General features: G+C 48.8%; 2 pseudogenes; one reads left to right on the top strand and one right to left on the bottom strand.

The window, feature by feature from the left end:
• Window positions 1-156, bottom strand: part of LOC122919859 — a 7,343-nt pseudogene extending 7,187 nt beyond the window's left edge.
• A 3,572-nt stretch (window positions 157-3,728) lies between these two features.
• LOC122919858 overlaps window positions 3,729-15,502 on the top strand; it is a 54,304-nt pseudogene continuing 42,530 nt past the window's right edge.

Here is a 15,502-nt window from a genome sequence, read left to right as displayed (position 1 = left end):
GGTACTCATCTCCGTGTTACGACCGAGCAGCACCTGGCGTGTGGAATTCACTATATGGAGGAATGTGCCGGTGCTGTCAGGCTCTCCTCCACATTCCTGGCCGTCAAATACTTCAAAATCCATCACTTTACACATACAAAATATGGCCCCGGCCATTCCTGAACATGCCAGGAGTTCGTTTAGGGGAGATCCAGTCAAAATAATCTTTACCTCTACCTTTTTTAACCTATTACAAGAAATCTGACACAATATTCTTTTGTATGACTGGTGCCAAAGGGGTCTGAGCTTGTAGTGGACACCTGTGGTGGTCCGAGATTATACACTTCACCGTCTTCATCTACTGAGAAGACCATTTTGACTAGACTTCCCCTAAGGCTCTTTTTGGAGATGTCTAGATGAAAACCTCGGACGTATGTGTTTAATGGACTCCTTTGATTATTGTCCATCAGTTATAACCACCCATGAGGAGGCCTATGGGTCCATTTAGCATATGCCTGGGAGGTTTCCTGGGTGATATCCAGGATGAAAGCCCTTTAAGGATGATGGTTTTTTCACCCTTTAAGGAGATTGTTTTCCTCTAACACGTCCTTCTGCAAGTAGTTGGTACTGGTTGTTGGTAAATCGGGGAACTCAAGCCCTGCCAAGGCAATGACTTGGCTATACCCACATTGGGAGTGCCCATTTTGGACCTGGAACATCCTGAATTTGCTGGAATGGTCTCTGAAAATTAGAGACCGCTCCTGAAAATTCAGACCTATAAGTAAAGCTTGGTGACCACCCCCTCTACCCTTATAATGTCCGCCACGTTAGGGTGACACTTGAAATCTGGACTGAGCAATGCTTGAAGCAGGACCCCAGCAGTCCCTGAGAAACGAGGCTCCTCTCTCTGAATGGAGCAGTAGTGCACATGTCGGTCCTTTTATGGCAAAGTGGTAGATCATTCTAGACTTCGTAGCTTAAAGAGTAGTTCAAATAATATTAGAAGGCATCCCTCCATTCCGGACTTCCCATCTATAAGCCACATTAGATGGTGACCATAAAGAGCGCCCCTCTTTGGAGCCCTAAACTGGTCTATATAGTAATTTCAGTGTGAACGATGTAATGCTTCATTTCCCCTGTAGTGGCGCTGCAGAAAATTGACAGCTTTTAATATTGGGTTTCTTCCACAAATGGCAGCTGATCAGCTTATCTTCGAGGCACGCTTTTTTTTTAGAATCAACTTTTAACCAAGCATACTGCCTGGCAGGGTTAATTCTGCTGATTAAAACGATATCTGTCTTGTGAAAATCGGTTGTGCCGTTCCAAAGAAAAAAAGCCTTTTATTCCTTATACCTATCTGGGCTCAGTGCACACAGGGGCGTGGCCGACACTGGGAAGCTAGACCCCGCCTCTTAGTGCAATGAAGCCCTCATTTACATTAAGAATAAAAGTATTTTTTCTTAGGAACTGTACAACCGATTTTCACAAGACTGGTATCATTTTAATCAGCAGGATCAGCCCCAACAGACAGTATGCCTTGGTTAATAGGGTTGATCCTGCTGGCAGGTAGCCTTTAAGTTGTTTTGTTGTAACTTAAATGATGTTATCAAGACCTAGGTACATGCCTTCCACTTATAATTCTGCACAGTGGTGGCGTGATTCACGGTGTGACTAAGGGACATGAGTCTGTATTTAGGTGACATCAGCGCGCTTGCGGGGATGCATTGTCCAGCTACCCATGCATTTAGGTGATGTCACTGTGGGCGTGGCTGTTGGATGTACCACCCACCACAGCACTATATTGATGAGTAATATGTGCGGTCCCTATGCGATGCTGTTGGCTTGCAGCCACGACTGACAGCTGATGCTCTTATTCCTTAACGACATTATCTAGAAATCGCCTAAAAAAAATTATAATTCTAAACTACATTTTTAAAAACCCTTTAGTGTAGATTTTCATCTTTAGCCTTGACCATAAGCAGAGACCCTTGTCGGGTTGCAAACTGGGTTGCTGTGACCAGACTTGTTTTACAATCGAATTTAGCTAATGACATTTTCTGACATCATGTCTGTCTGATGTACGGCAGACATTTCTCGCCCACCCTCCCTCCTGTGTCTGTCGGTGGGCACTAGAAACCCAGCATGCTTTGCTATAACACATGTAACAGGTCAGCCAGTGTCATAGGTACAAATCTGCTGACCGATGCCCCTTTAAGCTTTACACTGCAGCTCGTCTTTGTTACGGTTGGCTTCTGGTTGTAAGCACAAGCCCACCTTTAAACACAGTAGTAAAAGAATGATAGTTCCAGTAAAAATGAGGCAACTACTGCACATATACTCGGAAAACCTAGCCCTAAGTTATGTGGTAGCTGGAACTTCTGTAATAACCGCACATCGATGCCTTCCGTCCCAGTGTGGACACCTCCCAGAAGCCAAAATTGTCATCATAAGAGCCAAACCTTCATGGGAATGTCTCGAGTCCCTCTATGCCCGATCCTCTGGTTTATTTTTTAGGATTCTGTATAATTGTCCGTAGCTATACGGCCCTTGCATTCTCCTCTCTGTAATTCAATCCAGCTGTGTGGGTGAAAGAGACACCGGTTTTGGGGTCAGGAGTCAGACCAGCGGGTGGAAGTGTCAAGTTGTCTTCCAAACAAGATGGCTCCTCCTGACGTGGAGTCTGTCCCCGCCCCAAGTCAGGACCATCCACAAGCAGGAGGGTGACCTAGAGTAAATATCAATTTCCAAATTTCAAGGCTAGGAAACCGCTTATAGTGAGCAGAGAGGAACATTTGATACGGTGCTGGGATGACGACATTTGTGGGAGTCTGGAAGAGGTTTTAACCCCTAGCCTTCAGAACGGCAGGGTCCAAAAGTATATTCTTCAGTCTTAGTAATGAAGTATGGCTTCCTCTGTATGACAGCATTTACCCCCAAAGCAAAAAGTCACTTCGCTCCCGCATGGTTCCTTCTCACCCAGCTTCTCTGAGAGTCCGAAATAGCAGATTTGACCTCTTCTACAGTAGTATGGGAGCAAAGATGTGGAGAACAGGGGTCCCTGACACACCTGTTGTGGTGGAGAATGCATGAATAGGTGGATGCAATCTCCATGTACTTCCATAGAAATTAAGAAGCAGCCAAGCCGTTGAAACTGGGACCTCCATTCTCCACATAAGTGCAGTGGTGGTGGATATCCGCCTGTTGGAGACATGGTGAGATATCTCTCAATCTGGAACCCCCTTACTGATCATTCATAGTGCTCTATCCACTTGATATAGATTGAAGTATAACATTCCCTGAAAGGCATGTGAGCTACTAATGTTCTTGAGCTCGGCGGCGTGAAACTTGTGTCCAAAAGGACCATCTTTTTTGTATACGTTGGGTGCATAGGACCTATGAAAATATATAGTGCATAAAGTAAGGTCAAAATGTGAACAAGCTTTATTATGAGGAGCTCGAATCAAGGTTTCATCAATTAGACCCGTGGTGGGAAACCTTAGACCAAGGCGTCTTCCTGCATTGGACTTTGGTCCCAGAGATTGGGATCATGAGACTTTTTGGGTGGAGTAGACGTGGCTTCATGAAATGCCCTTTGTGTTGTATGTGTGTTGGTCCTTTATGATATTCCTTGCTTAAACTCTCTTGTCCTTTTTCTTTTCCAGACATGATCTACTGAATGTGGACCTGGACAAGCCGCTTAGGATATTGGCATCGGGCCCAAGAATCTGACCTCCACGATAAGGATAGCCATGGAACAGTTCAGTGCTTTCACCTTTCTTCCTTCTCATAGTGTATTCTTCTGTCAGAAGATCGTCCACCTCCCGTTGCCGAGCTTTACCGTGTCGGACACATCTCTGGAATCATCTGGCCGTGCACAAGCACACGGGTGACGTCTACAATCGGTGCTGTCAACAGAATATTACAAGATGTCGGAGAATCTGACCGACCTGCGCTCCCCACTTGACTGGCCCGATTGACGCTAACTCCAGCTGCTACCCCCCACCTTCTGTGCGTCACTGCACCCACAAAGCTGTCCCCTTCGGACAACGTCAATAGACTCTTGTTGATCGACTACACGGGTAATCGGGTGGTGGCCTGCGGCAGTGTGTGGCAAGGGATTTGCCAGTTTTGAGGTTGGACAATCTCTTTAAGTTGGTGAGAGCCCCATCACCGCAAGGAACACTATTTGTCGGGGGGCAAGAGAACCCGACTCCATGACCGGAGTCATTGTAGAACAGGATGCCAATCAGAGTAAACTTTTATCGGAACGTCCATTGACAGTAAATTCTGAGTATTTTCCCACCCTTTCCAGCCGCAAACTCTTGAGGAACGAGGAGAATGAGGAGATGTTTCGTCTGGTGTAACCAGGATGAGTTTTGTGTCTTCTCAGATCAAGGTCCCTTCCGACACGCTTTCCCTGCACCCCTCCTTTGACATTTACTACGTGTACGGCTTCGTCAGCGGTGGGTTTGTGTATTTCTTGACCCCTACAACTGGACACGCAGCAAACGCTACTGGACGCCACTGGAGAAAAGTTCTTTACATCCAAGATGTCCGCATGTGCCTCCAAAGACCCAGAGTTTTACTCTTACGTAGAGTTTCCCATTGGATGCACCAAGGACGGGATAGAATATAGACTCGTCCAAAGCGCGTATCTTAGCCGGCCCTGGCCAAAAACTAGCCCAAGAGCTAGGGATACCAGAAGATGAAGATGTCCTCTACACAGTCTTCTCTCAAGGTCAGAAGAACCGATCCAACCCTCCCCGCGAGTCCGTCCTTCCTGCCTCTTCACCCTCAGCCAAATCAACAAAAGCATCAAGGAGCGAATCCAGTCCTGCTACAGGGGAGTAGGAAAGCTGTCCCTGCCGTGGTTACTTAATAAAGAGCTGAACTGCATTAATTCGGTAAGAGGTCCGGAGAACATGGTGGGTTGTCGTACCTTCTTGTCTAGTGTCCACCGTAAATCTTAGCTGATGGTTTTGTCTCCATGTTAGGAAGGGCTGTTCCCGTGCCCATCTCTCCGCTCTGCCTTTCGATGAAGCAAAGCGCCAGGGAGTGTTAAAGGGACAGGCGAAGATTGTTGCTTAATGTATAACATTATTAAAAATTGATTTTTCCATGGCGGGACTTGCTCCGTTAGGTGATCCGCGAGCTAATTACAATTCCTTGTATGATTTTGGCTTGTCACGGACTCAGTGCTCGGAACTGAGAAAGGCAAATAGTGCTGCATCCACTTAAACAAGATTAATAGGATTGGAGCCAGCGTTTCCTGCGCGGCGCCGGCCAGTGTGTGCACAAATCTATTTGGAAGTGAGACTCACATGTAGTCCGGGACTGTAGTGCTCACAATGGATCTCCTCCCATAGAGTCACGTGCCCTGCTTCGTTTCCTATAGGTTCCTCATATGTATAAAAAGTTTTAAAGGTTGAATCCTCGACATCTGATGATGATCTTTAAAATACATGTGGTTGGGATGTGTTTAACTACACTTAAAGGGCACCTGTCATCAGGATCAGCCCTATTACACCAGACATTCTTCCTGGTAGGGCTGATCTCGCTGGTTAAAATGATACCTGTCTTGGGAAAATCGGTTGTGGTGTTCCTGAGAAAAAGACTTTTTTATTCTTTATGCAAGTGAAGGCTTCAGTGCACTGAGGGGTGTGGCCAGCACTGGAAAGCTAAGCCCCTCCTCTTGGTGCACTGAAGCCCTCACTTGCATAAAGAATAAAAGTCTTTTTTTCTTGGGAATGCCCCAACCAATTTTTACAAGACAGGTATCATTTTAACCAGCAGGATCAGTCCTACCAGGGAGTATGACTGGTTTAATAGGGCTGATCCTGCTGACAGGTGCCCTTTAAGGTAGCCATAATTCTTACCCAGATGTCGACAGCAGTTTTTCCCGACCTCCTCATACACAGGCACGCTCGGCTCAGTTGAGCTTTCTTATGTTCTCAATGGGTAGAAGGGAGTAGGCCACCCACAGATGCTTCTGGCGAACAAGGGATCGGACACGTTGAAATCCAACATACTTGATCTTTCTTTCCTCTGGATACCCCAATACACTGTAGATGGTCAGCTGGTCTCGCCCAAAGTGTCAGGTTCCCCCAACTAAAGGATTTGTCTGGTGGGTAGAAAAGATCCACCTCAATGATCCCTTTCCAATGCACCGGAGATGACCGCGTAGCCAATCGCTGATTGAGGCTGTGGCGGTTGATTGGCTTAACTGTTGTTTTCTCCGTGTCAAGCGGGACCAAGAAGGAGAGGTTTAGTGAAGGGATAAGTGAGGTGACTTTCTCCAGACAGCCCCTTTAACTTGCCCCTTTAATGTCTATGACCAGAAGTGGATGAAGTTGCCCTTTAAATTTTTGGACAATGGACCATCCATGAGTACGCGGTGCAATGGTAGACAGGATTTCCACTTACGGTTTTAGGAAAGCTGGCCGTGTTGTCACCTAGCTTTCCCAGAAATGATCAATGATGGGAGTTGTAGTTTTTTTCAAGGCAACAGGGTCCCTCCTTTCAGTGACAGTGTCAATCCAAATTATTTTTGCCACCTGATGGCATCCGGCTGCGAGCGAGCCCCGGGAGTGGGCGTCCTGGAGAGAGCGCACATTATGTAAATGTAATTAAGCCGCAGCTATTTCCAGGAGCGACGCTGAGCCTCAGACTGATTCCCGGATCTCTTCATCCCAATTTCTTTTCCATTCGGGCCTGCGCTCACGTGTGCCGCTCCTTCCAGCTTTATCCGCCCCTGGCAGATCTTTTCGGACGGCGCTGGGCCCTATAATTGCCTGCGGTTTCTTGGAATACCACTTGAAAGAGCGCATTGCTCCGACACCCTGTTATTTGTGAGTGGCCGCAAACGTGACATTCCTGTCCATGAGGAGGTCTACGTGGCAGAGCTGCTGCCTGCGAATCTGACAGGCCGCATGTATGTAACGGTATATATGTACCAAGCAGATCACCGCTTACGTGTCAGCCTCTCTTTATGAGACATTAAAGGGGTATTACCATTCCTTTATGATCAGGTGTGGTCCGACTTCTGGGATCCCCACCTATCCGAAGAATGAAGGGGGGGGGGGGGGCAGCAGCGCTGGTTAAGGTTTCCTAGCATTTAGGTCAATGGGGTGCACTGCAGTTCCCGGCAAAGGTGGGGTACCGGAAAAAGGGGAAACGGCGCTAAACTAGCTCTGCTTCATCTTATTCTCAAGGGGTCCCAGGGGTTGAACCATGACCGATCATTAAGTGATGCCATATCCTAGTGATTCCCCCTCAAATAGGGAAGACTCACCAGGGAAGTCATGGCCGCCCTTACAGCTCCTACAGGCTTGTCACCCAGCTTTTCTGGATTCCTGAATGTCGCAAGGAAAATGTTAATTTTATATTGCCTTGTGATTGGAACAATATTCCCTAACCCGCAGGCCCCCGGGCCGTCGCCACCCGCAGGCCCCCGGCCGTCGCCACCCGCAGGCCCCCGGCCGTCGCCACCCGCAGGCCCCCGGCCGTCGCCACCCGCAGGCCCCCGGCCGTCGCCACCCGCAGGCCCCCGGCCGTCGCCACCCGCAGGCCCCTTGTCCGTACGTGTGGCTGTGCTGAGGCTGCACCTCAACCCAATTCACTTGGCGGGTAGGAAGGATTGGGCGTGGTGGATTTCAACATGTCTGATCCTTTGTTCTCATGAGATAAACTACCGCCATGACCTTCTGACAGCAGCTTATTGCCTTCTCCCTTTGTAGATGGATGGCTGAGGATGCATGTGTATGGGAGGGAATTGAGAGAGAGCTATCTATGTGAGTTAGACGCAGGCGTGCCCACCAAACTACACCCAGTGAACCCAAAGGCAGGAGTTCCAGTAGGACCCAGTGACTTCTATTAAAGGGGTCGTCCCAGGAAAAATATTCTACAGTTTATAAACCAGCGCCCAGATCTGAATACTTTTGTAATTGCATGTAATTTGAAATTTTGCATAGCCACTGAGTTATTCAATGCAATGTATCTGTATAGCGCCACCTGCTGTTTTTTTTTTTTTTTTTTTTTCTTATTTCACTGAGATGGCCGCACATGCTCAGTTTCATCCTTCAACTGCCTCCTGAGCTGTGATAGGGAGAGAGCTGCAGCAAAAAGGACACGCCCCTGAGCTGCAGCAAAAAAGGACACTCCCCTGAGCTGCCAGATTTAATATAAATCTAGCAGAGCAATGAATGGGGAGATCTCTGGATCCATGTGAGGTACAGGGCTGGTTCTAGCTTTGTTAGAAAGAGACTGACGTGTACTGATATGTCTGGCTTTCATTTTGTACATCGGTCATGGGATAACTCCTTTTAAGCAGACTCTTCCTAGTTCTTAGGAGTCCAGAAGGCGGGGAAGCCTGGCTTATATTTTCTATTTTCCTGCACATTACTGGGGTTCATGGTCACTCGAGATGCAGGATGGTTTCCACACTGTGGGTCTTTCCTCCAGTGAAGTGGGTGGGCATACCTTTCCTCCTGCTCATTCCCGCCAGCGACCCCCCCCCCCCCCGGTCGCCTGGCCCTGCTCCGTAATTATGGGTAATCTGCCGTGTTATAAAGCCCTTATATAGTAAAGTATTCAGAACACCATTGTAATCCGCGTGCCCATTCATCAGAATCTCTACCTCTTGGCGCAATGCCCTTTAGGACATGCCAATCCCACAGCCCAAGTTCTCGATGCACGCCAGGCTTTTGGGCTGGCATCCCGCAGCAGAAGACACATGCTCTGTATTGTGCCGATCGCGGAGGCGGGAGGAAGCATAACTTGTGGGGTCATTATGGTGTCTGGCAGCGTTCAGCTCACCCCATTGTTCTCTTCTGTGACTGATTCCGACCTGTTCTCCGTGCGCTAATTAAACTGTGATTAGCCCCATAATAGGTCCAGTATATACGGTAGGTGTTAGCACTGGGGTCAGTCGTCGTAATTCGCAGGAATGTAAAATCTTCCACTTTTTCTTATTCTGCACAGTTTTGGATTGATCAGAGCAGAAGTTTGTGCTTCAGAGCTGCTCTTCCTATCGTAACCGGAGACAGGAAGTTGCAGACATTTTTAAAGTTATGTATTGACAATGGCGCATGTCACCGCATGGCATATATTACATAGCAGGTGAACAGTCAGTTCTTGGTGTTATGTTGGAAGCGGGAAAATGAGCAAGCGGAAGGATCTGACTAGTGGAGATTGCTATGCATACTGCGGATCCAAAACAGACTGGTTTCCAGTATGCAGAAGTTAGTACCAAAAGGGGCCCAAGGACGGACAGCCGGTGAGTGGGTCTGGGTGCCCGAAGTTTATTGATGCATGTTAAGGGGGTTCACCCATCTAGGATATGACCCCAGTGTCTGATAGGCTGTGCATGTGCACTTTGCGGGCTCCGTTCTAAGGTCCCAGAGGTGAGACCCGCACCTATCCTTAGAATGGAGCCTGCAAAGTGATGAAGGGCGCGCATATCCTAGCGATTATGCCCCCAATGTCCAAGATGAGAAAAACCCCTTTAAGACTAGCCGGTCTGGTCTGATCCCACAGAAGAGCTGGTGTAGACCAAATTGCTGACAACGTCGCTGCGGGCGATGATAGAAAGGTGTCGGGACACGCGGGACTCTCATGCACCACCCATAGTATGTGCATGGGCGTGCTGTTCTTGCACTGTAGACATTTGGGAGCCCTCGGTGACGGTGGAATACGTTGTAGGGTTTTATATACATTGGAAGTGTGAACAGAGCCTTAGCGTCCTCGCTGTTCTGGGCAGTAGTCCCTGCTGGAGCGGCAGCCTTGCTGACTGTCTCCCAGCTTTTATTATTTAATTTTTTTGGCACAAACAGATCTAACTAAGAAATGGCTGAGTAGATTTGTAAGCTCCTTAAAAGGACGTCTGAAGGATTTTTATAAGAGATGTTTTTGATTTTTAGCTATAAATGCTCTATAAACCTGAAGAAGTATCACCTATAAAACCCGGCGTTCATTAGGAAAATGTGAGGCTTAATGGGAATGACGCACGCCGGGCTGTAAATCACGGCGGTACGAGTCACCTTGGCTCACAGCTGCGTCCTCCCTAGGAATTGATCGCCGACCGTAACGCATCGCTCATTCAGTTCTCGGTGTGGAACTACAACTCCCAACATACCTACCACTGGCGGCGGGCACAAGGCGCCTGTGTGATGTAACACCTCTACTTCTTTTTGTTTTCCAGCCTATACCCATCCATGATGGCTTCTGTGGCCTGGCCTTAAACCAGCCCATCGGTGGCCTGAAGGTGATCGAGGGGCTTCCGCTCTTCGAGGATAAAGCGGACGGCATGGCTAGCGTGGCGGCTTACAGCTACCATGGGCATTCTGTGGTTTTTGTGGGCACCCGAGCTGGAACGCTGAAAAAGGTGAGTGCCTCATGTTAGACGTAGAGGTGGAAAAGGTGGTCTGTGAGGGGGTCCGTACACATCGTCCGAACCTGGCATCAGTCTAATGTGTATGGGAAGAATAAAGTACTCTCATACACCTGCAGCAGCAACTTGTATGTACTGCAATATGACGGACCCTGAGGATTGGGCATATTGCAGTATATAGTGGCTGCTGCAGGTGTATGACAGCACCTTTATTTTCCTCGCCCCATTGAAATTAATGTGCATGCTTGGCCAAGTGTGCATGTGTATGGGAGAGTCGGGAGGAAGAGCTGCTGGCTGAATGCATGGTCATCCTTTAATGGTAAGAATAGCCGTGATGATGGCCACCTTGGTGGTGAGAGATTGTGGGATATTCTTAAAGGGGGGGCTATTCATTTCATTGTTGTTACCAGCCGCCTTCTAATTAACTAATAATTACTTAAAGGGCAGCTGTCAGCAGGATTAACCCTATTGAATAGGGCTTACTGTCTTGTAGGACTGATTCTGCTGATTAAAACGATGCCTCAGTTGTGAAAATCGGTTGTGGTGTTCCTGAGAAATTTTTTTTTTTAATTCTTTATGCACGTGAGGGCTGCAGTGCTACAAGGGGTGTGGCCAGCACTGGAGGATCTGAAGAATGCTAGGCCCCGCCCCTAGGTGCACGGAAGCCATCACTGGTATGAAGAATAAAAGTCATTTTTCTCGGGAACGCCACAACCGATTTTGACAAGACGGGTATCATTTTAATCTGTTTGATCAACACTACCAGACAGTATGCCCGTTTGGATAGGGTTGATCCTTCTGACAAGTGTCCTTTAAATGGTACCCAGCATTTTAAAAAATATATATAAAGTTTGACATAGCTTAGTGATGGTTTTGATTATCTGGTTTCGGAGACCAGCACCATTAGCTAAAATGTAGGGGGTAGAAACGCTCTAGTAGGTGCTGTGCCCCATAGTTTCTGATTGGTACTCAGGACTTTCTGTAAGCCTGTACGCCACTCTGAGGAGGGCAGAGCCAATCAGAAACCGTGGGTACAGCACTCAACTGAGCCATTTTAACCATCATGGGGGTCCCGCCACCTGGATTTGCAATACGTTCACCATCATTACCTGCATCACGTGCCACGTCCAGGCCTACATGGTTCTCCCATCATCTGAGTAGATTTGGGGGTCATTGCCATTATGGCAGACCCCAACTCGTTTCAGAGTCTCTTGTAGATCTGATGGTGGTCCTGGATCCAGGCTTGACATTGGGAATTGGTGAAAGCATTGGAATTGGGGGGGGGTGTTAACGCGGGGTCCTCGTCAGAAAAGATGGACACTGGTTGTAATACGAGAGGACGGGTGAGGGGGAGGAGGAGGAAGACATCTGGTCGCGAGCACTCAGGGCTTTGGCACGTACTATAACTGACGCGTTTTATAGATCGGCCTTCACCTCGACTGGGGGAAAGGACAGCGAATTCATCACGTCTCGCTATAAATCCTGACTGCCATCCAGATAATTAGTCGAGAGCTTTCTGTGCCCGGATCTCGTCTCTTCTTATTGTTCCTGTAATCAGGCAGCGCGGCCATTATCTTCTAGGCCCCTGGCCCTATAATTCTGTGTAGACGGCGGCCCTTTATTCCGGGAGCCCTCGTATTTCACTATGATTTACACACTTCACCCATTCATTATATGTGACTACTGTATACGGCTCACAGTGCCTTCAGTGCCACTGTACCGCCGGCAGGTTATCCCCGAGCTGGAGACCTCTTATAATCTATAGGGACAATGGGGTGGGGGGCTATAAATTAAATGTGAGCGCCAGGGCCGTGGTTGCCGTCACATAGCTTAATTCATATGACCATCCAGTTCCTCCCGTTCGTAAGAATCTCAGAGGCAGGAAAGAGAACATGTGTCCCCAGTGCACTGGGAGGGATGCGGAATACCCAGGGCATTCACACTGGCACCACGTCCGGACCAGTCTCCCTGGTGCCAAAGGAGTATTCACAATTGAGCCGGTGCCATCGGTAGGCGCTGACCCCCCATCACTGAAGAACGATCATGGGTTTCTTCCTCTCCTGTAGCCCCCATGAAATAATTCTGGATCGTCTTTTCCCATAATGCCGCATTGTGCCGTTCCTCTCTTATTCCTACTGAAAATGTATAATATATTGACTACAGAATGTACTAATCCCTTTGTCAAAGGAGTGCTTCTCTGCACAGCCTGGCACTGATTGGACAGTGTTTGAGTGTGTAGGGAGGGACATGCCCACGAGGGGTAACACCCAATTTATTCATACATTTCCAGGAAGAATAACAGAGGACCTGCACAGCATATAAAGGTCTAAGAAATGGTCATTTCTTGAAGACTACAAGTAACTACTTAAAGGCGTTTTCCCATCTCGGACAATGGGGACATATCGCCAGAATATGTCCCCGTTGTCTAATAGATGGGGGTCGCACCCACACTGAGAACGGAGGCGTGAACGTTATGGCGGGCACACACTGCGCATGCGCAGCTGCCCTACATTGATTTCTCTGGGGCCGCCGAAAATAGCCAAGCGCTGGCTCTGCTATTTCCGTCGGCCTCATGGAAATGAATGGGAGAGGTGGCCACGCAAACGCAGTGCGATCCCATTCAGTTCTACGGGGAGAGCACTTGGTGGTGGCCGAAAACGGGGAAATGCGGGGGCCTCCGCCTTCCCCCCTCTGTTCTCAGTGTAGGTGTGGGTTCCGCACCTATTAGACAATCGCTAGGATATGCCCCTATTGTCTCAGATGGGAATACCCCAGGCAGGTCCTTTTTTAAAGGACTACTCCCTTCGCATAAAGCAGTGGGGTGTTGGTTGGATATGATCAGTTGGGGGGGTGGCTGACCTCCGGGACCCCCTCCGATTGTGCGAATGCTGCTCTCTTTTCAGTGCTGTGCCCTTCGGATCCCAGAGACGTAACCCTTCCACCACCAACAGTAGCGATAGGAGGAGTACCCCTTTAAGCAAAAAAATAAAAAAAAGCTGCCACCTGGAATTCCTGCTTGGCACCGCAGTCTGTAGCGCCCTCTGACAACCGTCGGTGTGCCGTGTTCCTCTCGTCTGCAGGTTGTTCCCCTCCAGTGAACATGTGTTTTCTATCCTCCCCTCTAAGCTGAGTCCGTGCGACGCTCGGCCGTGATCCGCACTAAATCAGGTACATTTTTCCTGGGGTCTGATAGACGAGAATGTGGTTATGGGGCTTAGCTTGGAGGGCAGGCGGCCCAGGGGATAGGCGCAACATTAAACTTTTCATAAAACGGTGTGAATCTGAGTCCGCCGTGCGCAGTCCTCCACAGCTGGAAACCATTAGCGCACTCCTGTTTTACACATTTCTTTTTGGTCCCGCAGATATTTATGTCTCTGGCACATCAGCGCGCCTCTCGCTGGATTTAAGCGCCCCCCCTCCTTCCCCTTCCAGATCTAGTATTAAAGGAGCCGACCTGCCCGACCATTTTATTTTTCACTCTGTCCTGGACTAATGTCAGACAGTGGGGATGACTCCAACCTGTGGTTCTCCAGCTGCTGCAGAACTACAACTCCCAGCATGACTCCCTTGCAGCCTGCTGCTTTCAGAATATGCTGGTAATTGTAGTTTTGACAACAAGTTGGAGATCGCTGTCCTCGGCCGAGCGTGCATGTCTTGTCGGCAGGATGGTCCCGGAGATCAAAAGGATCGGACATGTTCAAATAAACTGCCTGATCCTGATCTCCTTAGCCATCTTTCCTCTGTGGTGAGTCGGAAGACCCCCGTAAACATTAGTCGGTCGGTCCTGCTGGTATTGGTGGGTTTCGATTAAAGGGAAAGTGCATGTCCTAAGTTAACCATTTGAGTGAAGGTTTCCTTTAAGGCCATTTAGCCGATTGCTATTCGTCCACTGGGGAGCCACCTGCTGATGGACAACCCTGTGATCAGGATGAAATCCAGCATGCCCGATCCTTCGTTCTGCCCAGTGGGTATGCCCAGCTTAAAGGGGATTGCCCACGTAAAACATTTACCACCTCTTCACAGGGTAAATGATAATAAATGTATGGTCACTGGGCGGCCCTAATGCAGAGGCCGGGTTTGGGGTGGCCCCAACGCTACACTGGGTCCCCCCCTACACCGTCGAGGTGTCACCACGTGTTGCTGCTCTCCGGAAGGGATGGTGAGGCGTGGTGCACACCAATGGGAAATAAGTCCAGAGAGTCGGGGTCTGCAGTAACCAGTGAGCTTCTTTACTGGAGGAATTCAGGTGCAAAACAATACAGGCGAGGCACAGGGCTGACTTCTCCAGTGTCCTCCTGATGCTGAGGAAAGGCCTGAGCTAGCTGTCCCTCTCTCTCTCTCAGAAGGCTGGCATCCTGGTCAAGGGCCCACTGTCTGTAGCTCCGTAGTCCGGGTGGCTAGTGACCCATGGTCTGTGGCCTCAGCGTCATCTTCTGGTCACTCATGCAGGCTGGCATGAGTCTCCCCTCCAAGCAGTGGTCTCTGACTGCTCTCCTTATATAGACCCCTTTCACACAGGCGAGTATTCCGCGCGGATGCGATGCGTGAGTTGAACGCATTGCCCCCGCACTGAATACCGACCCATTCATTTCTATGGGGCTGTGCACATGAGCGGAGATTTTCACGCATCACTTGTGCGTTGTGTGAAAATCGCAGCATGCTGCTCTTTGGCGTTTTTCACGCAACGCAGGCCCCATAGTGAATGGGGTTGCGTGAAAATCACAAGCAAGTGCGGATGCGGTGCGATTTTAACGCACGGTTGCTAGGAGACTATCGGGATGGAGACCCGATCATTTATTATTTTTCCCTTATAACATGGTTTATAAGGGAAAATAATAGCTTTCTGAATACAGAATGCATAGTATAATAGCACTGGAGGGGTTAAAAAAAAAAATTTAACTCGCCTTTATCCACTTGCTCGGTAGTCGGCATCTCCTTCTGTCTTGATCTTAGCTGTCTGCAGCAACAGGACCTTTGGTGACGTCACTCCGGTCATCACATGATCCAACACATGATCCATCACCATGGTAAAAGATCATGTGATGACCGGAGTGATGTCACCAAAGGTCCTGTTGCTGCAGACAGCTAAGATCAAGACAGAAGGAGATGCCGGCTACACGAGTAAGTGGATAAAGG

The sequence above is a fragment of the Bufo gargarizans genome, chromosome 9, assembly GCF_014858855.1.
Source record: "Bufo gargarizans isolate SCDJY-AF-19 chromosome 9, ASM1485885v1, whole genome shotgun sequence".
NCBI lineage: Eukaryota > Metazoa > Chordata > Amphibia > Anura > Bufonidae > Bufo > Bufo gargarizans.
The sequence above is the reverse complement of the archived record's forward strand: the minus strand, read 5'-3'. Positions and strand labels throughout refer to the sequence as shown.